At 42.1% G+C, this 15,642-nt stretch overlaps 1 protein-coding gene and 1 long non-coding RNA gene across 8 annotated transcripts in view; one reads left to right on the top strand and one right to left on the bottom strand.

Moving 5' to 3' along the window:
- Positions 1–15,642, top strand: part of LOC310848415 — a 667,736-nt gene that overhangs the window by 230,637 nt on the left and 421,457 nt on the right. The window lies entirely within an intron of this gene.
- Positions 1–15,642, bottom strand: part of CDH10 (cadherin 10) — a 396,680-nt gene that overhangs the window by 118,626 nt on the left and 262,412 nt on the right. For 2 of the 7 annotated variants that reach the window (XM_083747254.1, XM_083747259.1), the window contains exon 1: positions 13,719–13,967. The exons of 2 other annotated variants lie outside the window; for them this stretch is intronic. The gene's annotated coding sequence lies outside the window, so the exon portion shown is untranslated. 3 more of the 7 variants (XM_083747256.1, XM_083747257.1, XM_083747261.1) reach the window with 3 other exon arrangements.

Genomic DNA, 15,642 nt, shown 5'->3' with positions numbered 1-15,642 from the left:
ATAGACCTGTTTCACACATCATCAAAAGCTGAACTATGCAAATATATGAAATTGTGGTCTCCAGCCTTTTTGCTGAGATCCAAGGTATGGACCAGCATGTTATCCTAACTGAAGCTCATAGTTTCCTGGACACCCTCACCAGTTGTAAATTATAGGACAAACTTGGGTAACAGCACATGGTTAGTCTGCCTAAAGGTAAGCCACAAACTGATGTCTGGACAAAATACTAAGCCACATCATGTTTTAGTGTGGCACAGTAGACAACAAGCAGGAAGGATCAAACTGAGCATGATGTCTTCTGTATGCTTGCGCATTCGCACAATGCCATGGTCTGGCTTAGTGTGATACAAAAACCCAAGAAATGTCTGAATAACCCCGCTTCCTGAAATGTCTGACTAGCCCCGCTTCCAGCCTCTGGACTGGGTCATTTGAATTGGCCTTCCTGAAAAAATGGCCCATCTTGGGCTCAGAGGTGGGCTCATTCGTAAGGTTGCCATATGTCCTCTTTTCCCAGGACACGTCCTCTTTTCCATGGGGATGTAAAATGAGAGCTGTCATAACAATCCATAGTTAAAAGGAGAAGTTGGCAAATGTGTCCTCTTGTTTGCTCTTCAAAATATGGCAACCCTAACTGGGGGGGGGGGTAGACCTGACAGGGTCCACCAAAGACTTCATTCAGGTCCGTTCCTGTAGGGATAAAAGTAGGCCTGCATCTCACGGGGCACTGCAATCATTCCTGGATTTGTTACCTACCCTCCATGTTGCTGTGCTTGTAACTACACATTGCTATGGAGTTAATTGGCCACCATATTCAGGGCCAGGGAGCTGTTGGCCAACCTGGGGTTTTGTTTTTGTTTTTTGCCTTCCTCATAGCAATTGTTACAGCTCTGGGAGGTAAGACATTGGGTGAAAACAAATTGTTGGAGGGGAGGATATAAGTCTCTGCCTGCCCCTCCAAGGGGATAGGGGTTTCCCATTAAAGGGATCATGGAGGAGATGTTTCTGTCCAGACACCCAGGCTAGAGCCGTAGCACTTCTTGAGTTGGTTGTCCTTGTGAGGTGGCACCCATTTTATGCATGTCATAGGGCCTCCTCAACATTTGTCTGACCCCTGGGTCAATCATCCAGCAGTTGGGCATGATGATGCTGGTTGTTACCCAATGCCTTTGCCAAACCTCTCACGGTTGTGATCAATAAGGTTGTGACCTAAATTGAACCATACAATGTCATCTTGAGTGGTCTTTTGGTCAGAGGTGACCTGTGGGGTGGTAGGTGTCGGGATCTCTGCTCGGCCAAGCTGATAAAGCTCATTTTCCTCTGGCGGAGCCTTCGGAATCGTCCCCAATGATAATTAATGACCTGAGCCTTTGATGAGGCTTCAGGACCATTCCCGTTCAGCAGAGTTTCCAGCACAGGGAAGTGATGAGATTTATGGCTACATCACTATGCTTTATTTTTTACTATGCAGACAGCAAAGAAATATACATCCTCTCTCTATGAAAACAGAGAGCAACTGAACAAGAAAAGAACAAACGAACAAATGAACAGGAAACCAGTATGTCACATCTGTCTCCCATGAGACTTCCAATAATATGGAATGTGTGGAATGTAAACAGAGTCTTGTGACTCCAAAGCACTGCTCAGTGGCAAACAAAGACTAACAGTAGGCACATGGTACCTGGACGTTGAAATTCACCAAAGGACTGGCAATAACTAATGACAATCCTGAGATCTTTTATCTGATGGGCCAGTTCACATGCTTATACAACTTGGTACAGTGGTACCTTGGTTCTTGAACTTAATCCATTCCAGGTGTTCATTCAACTCCCGAAAGTGTTCGAAAACCAAGGCACGGCTTCCGATTGGCTGCAGGAGTTTCCTGCAGTCAAGCAGAAGCTGTGTTGGATGTTCGGCTTCTGAAAAATGTCCTCAAACTGGAACACTTACTTCCAGGTTTGCGACATTCAGGCGCCAAAACGTGCGAGTACCAAGGTGTTCAAGAACCAAGGTATGACTGTATTACTCTTACTCTGGTGACAAAGAGGATGAGTCCCTCCCCACCTTGGACAAGCAAGCAGTTCACTTGGAAGCTAGTGCATGAAGAGCTCCGACTGGCAACAGTTTGCAGACAGATGGAACTTATTATTACTACTACACCTGGAGAAAAAATGTTGAGAGACAACAGATGTTTTACTCTGTCTTTTTCTCCCTTCCTTTTTCTCTGCATCTGTTAAGAAGAAATGTGATTCTTTTTTAACCTTTCAAAATGGCATGTTACATGTTTTTACATATTTGAAAATATTTTGCAAAAGGAAATTAGGCACACACACAATATGTTATGTATTGTTGTGGAGCAAGGAACATTGGCTCTATCCTGTGCTATGAAAGAGAATTACAGGGCCAATAAAACACATGAACCAACACGAATTGTAAGGTTATAAGAAGATAGGTGGATTATTATGACTCCTAAGAAAATCTTGGTTTGCAAAAGTGCCATTTGAGCCCATTGCACATCCACAGAAGCAAAATGCTCTTTTATACATGCAAGCAGATTGGCAGATACAGTCCCAGTTCCTGAAAGTTCACTTAGCTTGCCTTGGCTCAGAAAAAAAAATCCTTAAAAACCAAGGTATATTGCTGATAAATTTAATAACCTGGCATACTGCAGAATTATAAGACTAGAGGAAAAAATGTAGTAATTTTTCATCTGATATTTTCACTTCCATTCATTTCATAAGAGCACGCCATCTAAAAATAATGCAGTTAACAATAGCAAGTTGCAGTGTGTATTTTATGTTGCTTCTCTCAGTGAATTAAGCATTCTAATTAAACTTTATCCACCCTTCTGGAATCCAGTTTGCGGGCCATTCCACAAATGCTTGCTGTGACCCAGTTCATGCATAAAATGACTGCATGCAAGCTAGCATTAGAATAGCTAAGCAAGAAGAAGAGCCTGCATAGTTTGCAGCCTTCACCAACCCGGTGCCCTCCAAGTGTTTTGGATTATAACTCCAATAGTCACAACCTGTATGGCCATGCTGGCTGGGGCTAATAGGAAGAGCACCAAACATCTGGAAGGAACCAGGTTATCAAAGGTAAAATGGCAACAATGTGAACATTTAGGTTTGATATCCGAGAGAGGCCTGAACAACCTATTACCCACCAAGGCAATTTCAGCCCACAAATCAAGTATGGTTGCCACCAAAGTTTCACTTAGTCCCATTAAAGGAGAATTCAAAATATGACCTGTTTATAAAGTAAAGACAAACTGGATTGTGTGCAGGAGAGGGAATGAGCAATGTATGGAAATCATAAAAAATGAGTCAAAAATGGGATCCCTTCAGGAGAACAGCAGATAAGTTCTAAACATGAATGGCCAAAAGGACACTTCCCATTTGTTGATAAAGGCAGCGTCAAGTAATGACTCAAATGTGTTTGCATGATCACCCCATTCCCCAAGACACCACACAAGATATTGGTTTTGGGATCAAGTAAGGCCACAACTTTGTTGGTTACAGATGTGAGGTTTGGCTATAGGCATTGTGGTAATCAACTGCACATGTCACTCCTGCCCGTCTACTGGGAGGGTTTCTAGGGATGCAGCTGGTGGGGGGCACACCCTATGATCTATGTCAAATTGGGGAATCCCCTGAGAGGTTCCCATTAGAGGAATAGTATGGCCCTAGCCCCCGCCTGGGCATTGGACAGAAGCCACTCCTCCTGGAACCTTTTAAAACGATACCCTGAGCCATGGAGGGGTAGGCAGAGGCTACAGCCACCCCTCCAACCAAATCTAGGCTTACCCAATGCCTATCCACCTTACAAAGTTGTGACGATTGCTATGAGGTAGGTGAAAACCCAAATGGTGGTGCCAGTTAACCAAGAGGGGGAAATTCCTGCCCAGTCCTGAGAAGGTTAGGTGACCGACATTCTCCATAGCAAGGTACAAGCATCCATGAAAACCCTAATCTGAAGGAAGGTGGGTGGAAGAACCGGCACAGTGAGAGAAAAAGCCAAAAGGCCCCACCATCAAGGGCCTTTAAACTTCCCCTGCGCATGGCCAGGGGGACGCCCAGGAGAATGCCCCCTTACTTCTGCTGCAATTGGCCCATTTGGTGGCAGCAATACGATCCAGCCTGCAATAGGCCGGTTTGGCAGGGAGGACCAGGGGCTCATCCGAAAAGCCACCTACCCGAAAAGGGACCAAATGGACATATCAGCAATCATGTCAAAAATGCAAAAGATGGATGTTGCAGAGTATCTCTGCTGCTCTGTAAAGTCTCACTGCTGTGCCCAGCCAGAGTTTGACACACACCTTCACAGAGGGGTAGTGTGTGATAGGCACAGTGCATATGTGACAAAGAGCTGAGAGAGGAGGGGAAGGATTCAGTTAATGGCCTCTGTAAAATGTGGCACTGGGCACATGAAATAGAACAAGCTTTCTTACTGTACAATGCATTTGTTTGACTTTGCTGGGAACTAGCACCTCCCACTGTGACACACCCAACTCTTACAGTTGTGCAAAAACAAACACAGACAGAACCCCTGATGGACATTTTTTTTTCCTCCCCACCCCCTGCCGCCATAGGGTAACCTCTTACAGACTGACCCACAAAGTCATTCCCTAAAGAGCATCAAACAAATTTGTATTTTGTAAACCAGTCCCTAGTTTTAGTTGATGTATGATGTGGGTTTTCAGAGCCTCCTCTATCTGTGCCTCTATCCAGTGCTTTTGTCCTAGAAAAATAGGTGCCGGTACTCACCATGACTGCCATGACACCACCTTACCAACAAAGGTCCGCATAGTTAAAGCTATGGTTTTCCCAGTAGTGATGTATGGAAGTGAGGGCTGGACCATAAAGAAGGCTGATCGCCAAAGAATTGATGCTTTTGAATTATGGTGCTGGAGGAGACTCTTGAGAGTCCTACGGACTGCAAGAAGATCAAACTGATCCATTCTTAAGGAAATCAGCAATGAGTGCTCACTGGAAGGACAGATCCTGAAGCTGAGGCTCCAATACTTTGGCCACCTCATGAGAAGAGAAGCCTCCCTGGAAAAGACCCTGGTGTTGGGAAAGATGGAGGGCACAAGGAGAAGGGGACGACAAAGGACGAGATGGTTGGACAGTGTTCTCGAAGCTACTAACATGTGTTTGACCAAACTGGGGGAGGCAGTGGAAGACACGAGTGCCTGGCATGCTCTGGTCCATGGGGTCACAAAGAGTCAGACATGACTAAACGACTAAACAACAACAACAACAACAACAACAACAACTCACCATTAAGTTGTTACAGTAAGTGCCATGCTTTTTAACAACAACAAAAAATGATGCTGGTACTGCATACTCCCTGAAGAAAAGCACTGCCTCTATCCCACACCAACTGGATGAACTATGTGATATGTTTGATGACATTAAATTCCTTGGACTCAGCTACATTGGCAAAGAAAAAGCTTTATATGCGTTGCTTTAGGCATTCTAACACAATGACACCAGATGGCGCTGTGGGGTTCCGCTTTTGCCAACCCGATTTCTCATACAAAGTTTACAATGTGTTTAACTGAAATGCTTTTTTGATGTTTCTGGATCCAGCCTAGATCCAGCCCTAGTCTGCATATAAATGGGAGTTAAATGTGCTTAACTTTGGCTAGATATGCCCCAGAGTGGTAGGTGCTGATGACAAATGATAGCATGTAATATGTAATGGGAAGATAGTCATAGATGCTCCCCGGTGGAGTATTTTTGCAGTAAACACAGTGAAATAATATGAACACCCTATAACCCAATTTGCAAAACAGATGATAGGATGTATTCATGTTTATAATTAGGATTGGGTCATAACTATTCAAATGTCCATTTAATTAACAGACACTCTCATATGCAATTTTAATGGTTAGGATGAAATCAGGACAAAAGCATTATGCATATGCAAACTGAAACAAGTGTCGTGTTATTCAACATATTTTGAATGCTTTGCCCCCAAGAGAGAGGACTGCATTGTCACCAACCATTTATGACTTAAAAGCTTGAGTGTTATAACATCTGCAAATATTATAAGGCTACATCAATTTAAAATCATGCAGTCTAGGCACACTGAAGAGAGGTATTCTATATTGTTTATAGGGTGACACAAAGCATCAAGATAGGATAAATGTAATACAGTCTGCTTTTGGCACACGACGTGGCCGATGATAAAATCATAATAGTAAAAAATAATAATAATGCATATATAGTGATATAAAAATGCATAGAATCCAAAATGGTGCAATGACTTCTTTGTTCTTCAAAACAAAACAAAAAAAGTCCTTTATCTTTTGAGCACTAGCAAAACCTGGAAGATTTTTTGGCCGTTTCATTTCCTGATAGGATTTCTTTTTTTTTCCACAGGCTGCTTTGCAGCAACCATTTTCTTTTCATATTTTGATTTATGTGCACTGCACACAAAAAAGGAGAGAAAGTATAAAGTTTATGTTGGCAACAAAGAAAGTTCAGAAAGACAGTAGCATGTTGCTGGGTTGGGGAGGGGAAGCATATATGTAGAGGCAATTCCCCCACCTCATTCCATGTTTTATATTCCCTTGACTCAAGCTACTGGTGCTGAGAAAATATTACACACTGCCAACTAGCAGCCTTTAGTTCAGAAGCTGCTTCTCCAATCTTATCCACTCTGCTAAAGCAAGCGAAGCAATATCTCAAAAGATACTTCCCGCACTCGTGCCACCTGCAGCACACAATTCTTCCTTATCAACTGAATGCACAAGAATCTATTCCACATACAGTCCTGGGAGGCATTTAAAAAAAAAGGAGGGGGGAGAGCTGCTTCTAGCAAGATACCAGAAATGGATGCAGATTGTAAATTAAAGAAACAGAATATTCGAGTACTTGGAATGCAACTTAACAGCTGACTCAGACCTGCTTCTTGGTATGGGAGATTGACATGGTTCCATCTGATGCCTGTTTAGCAGCAAGATAATGTAGAAAGGACAGACTATGGACATATTTATGCGGACAGGACTGCAGAAACATCAGAGGTAGAATGGGCAGGTGAGGTTGGAGTGGTTCATCTCTCATTATCCCCTTCCCTCCTGCGTGGTTTATGCAACACTGTATCTCTGTGGGGGGGCAATGGGATTGCCAACCATGCCACTCTCATAAGAGGTAAGCCTTAGCCTGGCCAATTTATACAGTCAGAATAATCATCTGATACAGTTCCGTGTGAATAATACCTATTTGTAATGGGTGGGTGGGTGGGTGGGGCTCTGCATTTCAAATGCACCCATGCATTAAAAAACAACACAAATGGAAAGTTATTCACATGTAGAAGAGGACTCGGACAGACCCCAGCCCCTAATGTGCCAGTATAAGGGATTGTGGGCCTTTAAAAAAAGGAAACAGAAAAACAGAAAGAAAACAGGGATACAATTGAAGTGTGTTCCATTCCTCAGTAGTCTGAAGGGGTACTGTCTGAACAGGACTGTATTAACTCCTACACGAGAGTTCTTACTATAATTATATGTGTTATATTAAAGAAGGAATAATCGATCTATCTAAACCATGCTTCCCAAAGTCTATTGCCATTTTGACAAAAAGTCTATGGGGGTTTGAGTGACGTAAGGGATGGGAACACCTACATTACAAAAACAGAATGGTTCAGCTGTCACTGGGTTCTGTCTGGTCATTCTTTGTTGCAGATAAATAAACTTACTTACAAAGTTCTAGGTTCCAGGTACCTCAGTTGACAATCATTACAATAAAAGTGTCTGAACCTGGTTAAAACCAGTATTTCAGGTGGAATAAGGAGCATAGAAGCACAAATTGTAGACCGTCTAAAAACAACTGAATTGCCATAGCTTCCTCCAAAAACTCCACCACCATTTCCCTAATCCTACAGTTTCTAGAAAGATCTAGGTTCAGAACTTTGGCAACTAAACATATCTGAAACTGATTAGAAGTATGTGAGGCAGTGTAAATGTATTGAATGGTTCAATAGGCCTTGATTTAAAAGATTTCTCAACAAAAATGGCTGTACTCCAAGCACACTTACTTGCAGGTAATACTGTTTGCAATGAATCGATTCCCCTTAATTGTGTTTAGGGCAGGCACACAGTAAAAAACAGGATGGACTTCCATGGATTAGCAAATGTGCTAAAGGATAAGAAGCAAGAAATCAGCCTAATTCAGGGCCAAATTTACCAGCAAACAAAATACACCTATGGCCTTGATTTTTTTTAGATGCTCAATAGTCTCTGAGGGAAAATAAATGGGTTCTCACCCAAAATAATCCCCTTTATTAAATAAAAGGTTGAGATTATAGTGCAAAGAAAGCTATTGGTGGTTGGGTTTTTCAAACCACAGTTTCACAGTGGCATCAAAATAATCCAAGTTACTTTAGCAGGGAGGTCAGCTCTGATACCTTGGACCAGTCAAGCCAGAATTGAGACTTCTTAAAAAAGCAGATCTGCTCGCTATAGGCATGTTGTAGTCAAAGGTTAGCATTTTAAGTCTCTTTGAACTTAATAGAAAATGCAAGCCTAAATTGAACTATCTACCAATGACATCAGTGGAACTTAAACATGCTTAATTTAGGTTTAACTGTGTGCCCTGTATATTTCATTATTTTGAGGCAATAATTAGATACCACATGAGTGAGTGAGTCTGGAATGAGGGCCTCAGTTTGTAGAACAACAAGCATCTCCATATTAAAAAAAAATGAAAAAAGTTTCATACTCGGGAAGAAATAGTCTACTGCACTGAGAAATAGTCTAATGCAAAGTTTAGGGGTTATACTAGATAAGATAGGAGAAAAACACATCTGCTTCCAAAACGTATCAGTCATACACCTGGTCTTCTAACTTATTTGATAACAGCACACCAGTTCCAATTTCCCCAACCACATTTGCTATAAACAGTCAGTAATGGAGCTAGGAAGCCGGGAAACCTAGAAGATCATGTAAAACCAACACAATTTATGGGTTGAGAGGTCTCAGTCTTAAGACTTCTTCTGTCCATCATTTCATTGGCCTGTTTAGTGAATTCATTTGTTAAAGGATGGGCTATATTTTTTAGATGCTTAAACTTGTGGTGGGAAACAAGTTCAGCATCAAGTAACCCTGCAATTTCTTTACTATCGTATGTTCAAATTATAAGGAATGCCTTTCAAATGGGAGGCAGAATTTGTGCAGGCCGCAAAGAAGACCCTTGGAGTCCACAAATTTTGTACTTCTCAACAGTGGCAAAGTATAGCTTATACACTTGTGTGTGTATCTTGTATTTCTTCCTGAAAGTATTCAAGCACATTTCTAATTCTGAGATGAAAACCCAGGTACAAATGGATATGACAGAGTAATAGGAAGAGTTTTCAAATGTGTTTTGGGGGAAGCCCATGTACATGCTGCATGTGAATGTATTTATTTTTGCTTTATCATGGGTGATATCCAATGAAATCATCAATAACTTAAGTCTGTTGATTTCAGTTGGTCTTCTGTGACTAACACTATATATCACTCATATTTTAGACCATCTTTTTCAACTGAACTTCCCAGGGTGCCACAGAGTTAGAATACAGAATAGACAACCAACAAAAAGCACCATAAAATAATAATAACGTAGAGAAAGCCAATAATAATAATTTTATAATAATTTATTATTTATACCCCACCCATCCGGCTGGGTTTCCCCAGCCATGCTGGGTGGTTTCCAACAAAATATTAAAATAATAAAATAAATTTAAATATTAAAATACAGTAATCTGCTAAACATTAAAAGCTTCCCTAAACAGCCAACAACAGGAGATTGCATAGTCACACAACAGCAGATGATGAGCCCTCAATGGCCAAGCAGAATAAACAGGTCTTCAACTGGTGAAATGTTATCAGAGGAGGGAGTCTATTTGACTCCAATGAAGGGAATTCCACATTCAGGGAATCATGACCGAGAAGGCCCTACAAGATGGAACTCTTAGCATCATTAACTTCAGTACAGTACTGTCTAAAGTTAACCTCCGACATCAAACCTGAGTGACTGATCAGAGAATACATGCCAAATGAGGTGACAGCAGAGCATAAGACTCTTAATCTCAGGGTTATGGGTTTGAGAGCCACATTGGGCAAACGATTCCTTCACCACAGGGAGTGAGGCTGGATGGTACTCATGGTCTCTTCCAACCCTACAAGTCTATGATTCTATTTATCACCTGTTCTGCCTTTTCAGTAGTGTCAACTGCACCTCATTGTACAGAGTATCCTGATGGATTGCTTTGAACATTATGTGGAAGTGAAAAAGCAAGAAGAGGAAGATGTGCAAAGGGGCAAATCGTGCATCTCCCCCATGAGGAGGCCTGTGAAGCAAAGATAGCTTGCAGCAGATGTGTGACTCCCCTTTGAGATGTTGTCCCCAAAGCATGGAAACTGGAAGGACTCACTTATGCTCCCTGCTTCAATGCTGCCACACGCCTTGTGGGGATTCTTTGGTCTCCAGTGTGTAGAGATCCACAATGGATTAAATCCGACATGTCATTTCTTTTGGGGCACCTGTAAAGTTTTCAGATCAGCCATAAAGAGTCCTTCACCTGATGGTTTCTTGTTCAAAATCTGGTCTTTCTGCAGCATTAACTAAGATGTGAAGCAGTCTCCCTGTCGCCTATTAAATAAGAAAGACTCTGGTGCATCTACAGTGGAAATTTTATAGCTGAGATGTATGTTGCCTAAGTTGTTCTGGATGTCTCTGTCTCTTCCCTCTGTTGCTTTCTCCAGGTCATCTGGGCCAACACTGGTGTTACATAGAAGCCAGAACTTGTGGAGGAGTCCAATGAGGAGAGTGGGCAGAATATTTCAACCACTGACAATGAATCAATTGACAAATGGACAGTACTTAATACAATGATACAAGGCATGCCACTTTGTTAACACTTGTTCAAGCAGTCGCCCAACCCTTTACTGACCCTTGTGAGCTACTGCTGCAGCCTAGTGGCATTATATGGGATGATTTATTTTTTTAAAAAAAAAAACAACAACAACACAAAAAGAAAACATTTTTAATCAAAAATATCTAGCCAATAAGTCATCTGAGCAAGTATTGCAGAGGGAGAGAGAGACCCTCATCACCTATTTCCCTAAGCTATCACGTTGAGATCAGGAAATGACTTTCTGAGTGCTAGAAATGCTTACCATTTTCAAATTAACCCTCTCTGTCTTCGGCACTGAGTCTTTTAATGAGAAAGATGAAACAATATAGTCTTTGTTTAACAGCCACATTCATTGCAGAGCTCCCTGGATTGCTTTTAACTTTAACAACAAATTACTTTGGACGATATAATACAAGAGAAATGATGCTCATCTAGGGACCATGGCACTATGTGTAGTGTATCAATTTTTAAAAATTGCACTTCTCTTTTTGGCACTCGAAACCTTTTCAAGCTATGTATTCCTGTACTGGGAAGATTCCTACATATTTTTGAAGTAACAAATGACTGCGACTCTGAATAAAAATCAAGACACTGTCAAACATTGCTTATGTATGCCCACACATAACATTTGCATATCATGATAGGTACAAGGAAAAGGCTATGCCTTGAAGACTAATCTGTTCTACCCAAAGTTGCCAACCTAAATTGGAGACAGACGTGCCAATATAAAATGAGTGCAAAGAAAGCAGCAAGAGCTGTATTCTCCCCCATAGTTACCCCCCCCCAAATCAATCATATGGTATGACAAACATAAAATGAAAACAGTGTAAGTGACGTCATTTGTTGTGACATTGAGCCTCTAATAAAATTAAATCCATTTATTTAAATGCCATATTGATACTCAGAACCAACTAAAATCTTAAAAGAGAAGCATTGCATTATGGAACGGTCACCCACCCTCACTGAAACACATTGCACAGTAAATCAGATTCCTTCACCAGGGCAGGCTTGAAATTGAGGAGTTTGCAGAGCTAGAACCAGGTAATTTGATTATGTTCCAAAACACAGCATCTCTCTCCTCACCCAACCACACTGAGGGCATGAATCTAGAGGAGTCCCATCTCCTCAGAGTAGAGAACTTCTCTCACTCATTCTTTCCTCTCAGCTAGCTTTACGTCCACCTTTTCTTTTGCTCTCATGCAATTTCCCTTTGGAACATTTAAAAAACAAAAAAACCCAATCACAGCAGAGGAAGGTATTTTGGATGAAAGCATATTAGCATGCACGGTGATATGCAAGAGTGTTGAGCAGCAGCTCTCAAGAACAAAACATTTCTGAAAGGAGATCATTTGGAAATTTGGTACTGAACCCCAAGCCAAAATTTGGCCGGATATGCATATGAAGCCAGCTGCCACTCACACACAAAAATGAAGTAAATGCTCTCTCCTTCCTCCCTCCCACCTCTCTCAGTATGTCACACAGAGAGAATCAAAATAATGCCCCTCCAAGCATCTTGGAAGTAATGGATATGCAGTTTTGAACAACACAGATGCTCCTCTCTCTCTCTCTCTCTCTCTCTCTCCCTCTCTCTCTCTCTCTCTCTCTCTCTCTCTCCTTTACCAGAGTGAAAGACGAGGACAAGAGGAAATGGCTCCATTTGTGTGCAAGCAAACAAAGATGATAGGTCAGGTTCCACTGGCTGCTGTTTGTCACAGACCGCACGTGCGGTTGGTGGCATCCTTTATGCTAAAAGCCCTGTTAGGTTTAGGTGGCTACATCTGGCACCGTGTCGCACGTTCGCTTGCTGCTAATTTTTGCAGCGCAGCCGTAAGAGCAGCTGACAATGCCACCAACGGTGACTTGTCAGGAGCACGGATGGGGACTTGCAGCATGCTGCATTAATTTAACACCACATCAAATATGGATTTTATTGCAGCAGCGACAGTAAAGACTCGCACAACTGCTGCCTGTATTCCCACATAACGTGCTATCTCTCTCTCTCTCTCTCTCTCTCTCTCTCACACACACACACACACACACACACTGCTTTACTCTTTCTCAAGTACACAAAGCGGGATGGGTACACACGCTTAGCATTCTCTGCGTATCCTACAAGCCATCAAGACAGGCGCATAAGTTTAGCCCATGTGCATCAATCCATCCCCACTGTCTACAAGGAGTAGCCTGAAGCAGGATTCGCACTGTGTGTGTCACATTTCACAGTGAGATATTATTCAGAAGGAGGAGGAAAACTATGATAGTGTTATTGATGGAAAAAGAAAGCCATTATCCTTCGTGCAAGGATGCTGCAAGACCTGGCTTGTGTGTTTGCAACTGAAGCTCTGACCATGATAGTTACCCTTGTGAGAGATTAAGCTTTTCAAGTGCACACAGAATTTATCTCCCTCCTGGTTACCCTCCTACCAATTCCTTCACAACAGCAAAATGCCAGTGGGCTGTGTGTTGTAAGGAATTATATGTTACTCTGACTCTAGCTTGGCAGTTAATGAACCAGCTTTGCAAATTGCATAGCTCTGTCATTCTTGAGCAGGTAGAAATGCAGCCCAGCTAGAATTGCACAGATATATATACTGTATACAGTATGTGCAATTCTACCTGGGCTGCATGCATATACATATATATATATATATATATATATATATACACACACACACATAACTTCTCTCTTACGACCATCATGCAATCCTGGAGAAAGTTACATCTTTCAGATCTCTGCTGTTGTCACAATAAACCACATTGCTGTTAACAAACTCTCTCACACACATAATGAAAGCTAGAAGCAAGAGCGTTCCTACCTTTCTGCCGAGAATGAAGTAGCGTCCAACAACCTATGCAAAGCCGTGGGATAATTGCAATAGCTTCCTTCCTCTTTGTTTTAGTGGTTTTCTCCTATTTCTCGCTCCCCCCGCAAGACTGATCCTACTTGAATTTAATTCAGGCTTATTCTCCGAGCATCACTTAACTCTGGACAGCAGGGAAAGGAGGGGCGAGGGGGGGAGCATTCGCTCTCGCTCTCTCCCTCTCCTCTCTGACTGGCTTTCATTCAGAGCGCCTGATTAAAAAAAAAAAAAAGAGGAAAAAAGCCACCACACAGGGAGAGAGAGAGAGAGAGAGAGAGAGAGAGAGAGAGAGAGAGAGAGAGAGAGGTTCTGCTGATAGAGGCGAAGCACTTGCCATGGGAAGGTTACACAGACTGGAAGGAAGAGAAGGCTTTTTCCAGGCTCACAGTGATTTGCAAGTGAATGTGGTGGGAGGGGAAGAAAGAAAGGAGGGCTTTCTATGGAAGACTCCCTCCTCCTGCTCCTGACAGAATGGCACTCTTCTGTTTCAAGTCCAAGGTAATCAGTTCATCTATTCCGCTTGCTGTAATAATACACAATCACAGCACCGCCACTCCTGGGCTTTTCTTTCTGGTTTGTTTTTAAAAACCCCTCACCCCACACTTCCTCGTTAAATAGCTAATTTTCCTCCCTCCTCACCGAGAGAAAGAGAGACTGCGGCACTTGTCATGTCAAATCCAACAGACACCCCCCCACACACACATCTCAAATTAAATTACAGCCCTCTCAGAGATGATATCGAAGAAATTGGTGTTTCCAATTCATACACACTCTTCAACTGGCTGGTCCGGGAGAGACGGGGTTTATCTGCTGCTCATCTTCAGCTATGTTACGATGAGTTTGCTTCCCTCCCTGTTATTGCAAGAAACGAGTTGTACTGGACGCCTTTCTGGCAGCCTCTGCCCCTCCAAAAAAAAAAAAAAAAAAAACCCCACACACCAAACAAACTTGAGTTATTCCGACCTCTTTGGGGTCCAGCGTTTTGTTTGGTTTTTTTGTTCCAGCTGATCTCTGGCATCACATTGTGTTGGTAACATTTACTGGGATCGCCGCCCTGTAGCTTTCCATTCTGCGGATGTAATCCTTTGCGCAGATTAAATCTGTAACAGTTGATGCTCCCTAATGCAACAAATTGGACTCAGCACAATCCCTTCTTGGATCCCACTGAACCCAAACCTTCAGCAGTGGGAGAGAGAAAGAGAGAGAGAGAATTGCAGAGACTCCACAGCACTTTGGGGGCAGATGCTGCAAACACTCCCCTAAGCCTAAGCCAAAGGATGTCAGTGTTGCTCCATCCACTCTGTGCCATGAGGAATTTTTTATTTTTATTTTATTTTTTTTAAAAAAAAACCCTCTTTAAAATATGAGAATTGGTTCAAGTGTCCACTTACGATGGAGGGAATTTTCCAAACAATAAGGTAGGCTGTGAAGTACTGCTGTATTTTGCTCCACGCCACCACATAATTTAAATTGGCTACAGACATATTTAATAATTTAATTTGTTGGTGTATGTGTTATATTTCAGATCCTGTCCGTGAGAGCTCACAGTAATATCTATATGGCCCACAAAAAAGGAAACAACGCCTATTAAATAATAAGCCTCAACAAAGAGAGTAGACTTGCCAGAATAATAAACAAACAAACAAATGTATATCCCTAGAGGCCCTCTGAATGAATGAATGAACAAGGATCAATTCTTCCCTTTATCCTGTAAGTCAAAAGAGAACAGATCCGAGATTACATGTCACATGGGGCACAAGTAACCTATGGAATAGTGATTAGCAGCTGGAAGTCCCTAGATCAGTACCCATCAGGAATGGGAGTCATAGCAAAGGCAATAATAGGATATGCAAGAATCACAACTGCCGCATTAGGACTA

Source organism: Podarcis gaigeae (assembly GCF_964106915.1).
Source record: "Podarcis gaigeae genome assembly, chromosome: 7".
In the NCBI taxonomy this organism is placed as follows: domain Eukaryota; kingdom Metazoa; phylum Chordata; class Lepidosauria; order Squamata; family Lacertidae; genus Podarcis; species Podarcis gaigeae.
This window is presented reverse-complemented; position numbering and strand designations above follow the sequence as displayed.